Source organism: Phyllostomus hastatus, unplaced genomic scaffold (assembly GCF_019186645.2).
Source record: "Phyllostomus hastatus isolate PE091 unplaced genomic scaffold, TTU_PhHast_1.1 phas_scaffold_78, whole genome shotgun sequence".
Lineage (NCBI taxonomy): Eukaryota > Metazoa > Chordata > Mammalia > Chiroptera > Phyllostomidae > Phyllostomus > Phyllostomus hastatus.
Genome location: NW_025334041.1, coordinates 107,222,846 through 107,225,796, shown reverse-complemented (window position 1 = coordinate 107,225,796; position 2,951 = coordinate 107,222,846).

Sequence of the window (2,951 nt, the reverse complement as noted above, 5' to 3'; positions counted from 1 at the left end):
CCCTGAAACACCAATTCAAAAGAACTTATGCACCCCAGTGTAGATAGCAGTGCTATCTACAATAGCCAAGTGCTAGAAACAGCATAAGTGCCCAACAGTACATGAGTGGATCAAAAAACTGGTACATTTACACAATGGAATACTATGCAGCAGAAAAAAGAGGGAACTCCTACTTTTTGCAACAGCATGGATGGAACTGGAGAACATTATGCCAAGTGAAATAAACCAGGCAGTGAAAGACAAATACCACAGGATCTCACCTACAAGTGGAAACTAATCAACAAAACAAACAAACAAACAAAGAACCAGAGACCTGGAAATAACAAACTCACAGTGACCGGAGGGGAGGGGGTAGGGCATAATGGTGGAAAGAAGGGAAAGGGTCAGGTCAGGGAACACATACAAAGGACCCATGGACAAGGACAAGGGTATGGGGATTGTCTTTGGGAGCAGGGGTTGGATGGGGCAGGGGAGAGCAACAGGGGGAAGAATGGGGACAACTGTAACTGAACAACAATAAAAAAAGTCTGATAAAGGATTGTGTTTATAATAGATTTTAAAAGGGGGTAAAATATTGAAAAGTTGAAGAGCATTTCACCAAGGAAGATGTAAAAATGGCATCAAGCACCAGTTCTCACAGTTACAAGTCATTAAGGAAATGCAGATTGTAATTCCACTATGACTTATGAGAACAACTGAAGTCACAAAGGCTGGCATTGCCAATTGTCAGCATAACATGGGGCAAACAGAACACACACATTACTCATGGGAAGATAAAAAGGCCCAACCACTTTAGAAAAGCATTTGAGTTTTGTTATAAAAGTTAATAGTATACTAACTTTATAATCAGCAATTCCACTCCTCAATATTGACCCACAAGAAATAAAAACATACATCCACACAAAAATCTGTGCATGAACGTTCACAAGAGCCTTATTCTTAATAGTCCAAAACTGGAAATACCTCAAAAGTCCCTCAACTGGTGAAAGCATACACCACATCCAGACAATGAACGCCACTTAGAAGTGAAAGGGAACAAACCACTCTTCATACAATGACAAGGGGGGTCTCAGAAGCACTTTGCTAAAGGAAAGGTGACAGACACAAGAGACCACATCCTGCATGATTTCATTTATCTGAGTCAAGAAAAGGCAAAATCACAGTCACAGCAGATCGGTCGTTGCCAGAGGCTGGTTCTGGGGGAGGGGCTGGACCCCAGAGGGGCGGGAGGGCGGGCTGGGGAGTGACGGAACTGCACTGTGTGTGTCATGAATGGGGTGGCGGCTCTACGGCCATACATTTGTCAGAGGTTTTCACACTATATAACGAAAAGGTTTAGGTATTTTATGCCTCCTTAATCTGAATTTTAAAAAGGAATGAAAATGTCTTAATGTAGATGTGAGCTTATGGAAATTCACTGTATAATTCTTTCAAATCTGTTTTAATACTTTTCATTATAACATATTTCAAGAGATAGAAACTTGAGATGAAATTCACAGGAGAAGGATGCTCCAAATTTTACGCCCTGAGTTATTTTCCCAAGGGCTCCTCTGTGTAACCTGCTTTAGGTAAGTAGCGCTGGGGATTTACTGTTTATGTGTTTATTTAGTAGTGATGTGTATATTTGAATGTATTTATTACCTGATTAATTAATGGTTTTGTTGAGCAGCTACTGGAATGGTGGGGTGGAGTGAGGAGGAAGCTTTGTTAGACAATCCATTCACATGGGCTGAATTATATGATATTGATAGATATACATGGATCAAGGTTATTACATGATCCCATCTGCTACCCTCCCCTAACAATTAGGAAGACTTATTAGTAGAACATGATGTTAAGATGTTGTAAAAGTAACTAAAATTTTATTGAAATCCGGCTATAGAAAAGGCCCACAGCTGATTTTCTCTTCTCCAGAGCTATGGTTCAGTAACCTTTTAAATAGTCCCTTTTATGTGGCATCTTCATGGATGCATCATTGCCAAAACCAAAACACTTTGTTCTCTACCTGTGAGGAGTGGGGATCCTCCATTCCAGTTACGACTTTCATTGTGATGTCTCCTCAAGCTTAGGAAAGTGGAATTCTACCTTTTAAGTGAACATTACTGTCTTTCTGGTTCAAAAGTATCTTGGCCTAGGGTGACCACCTCTGAGGCTTTTGGAGTGATACAGTTTTGGGTAATAATTCTTTAACATATTTATTTATTGCTCTTTATTCTGTAAATCAAAGGTCAAAAAACTCTGTAAAAGGTCAAAGAGTAAATATTTTAGGCTTTGAAGGCCATGTGGTCTGTGTCTGTCAACTCTTCTGTTGTGCAAAGCAGCCACAGATAACACAGAAACCAATGAAAGTGTCTGCGTTCCAATAAAACTTTATTTATAAGAACACGTATTGGGCTGCATTTGACCTGGAGAAAAATTTGCTGATCCTGGCTGTTGCTGTAAACATTCCTCAAAACAAATCTGCTACCTGTTGTGACAAAGTGTTTGTATAGTTAAATAAAAAAAGGTACTTCTGTGAAAAGAACTAATAATAATAGCAATGGGGTGCAGGACATGCTACCCCAAAATATGGCACCTTGGCGTATTGACTATTTCAAGCTGAGGAATCTGAGAAATGACAGGTGCGGGGAGAATGTTCTGACCTTCCCCTGAAGCAGGTCACAGGACCCTTTTGTGAGAGGTTTATACCCTCCCTATACCAGGGAGAAAGGAGCATCCTTATCGCTGAAGACACAGAGAGAAACCCGAATGCATTTTATTAGCTTTGCTAAGTTTTTCCCAGTTTACTATACTTACCTCATACCTTCTGTCCTATTATATCTTTCCACAAACTTCCACTCTTCATCAAACCTAACATAAAACCATTCAGGATGAACCTGTCCGGTTGGCTCTGTAGGTTGGGCTTCATCTTGCAGAGCACAAGGTGGCTGGTTCTATTTCCGGTCAGGGCC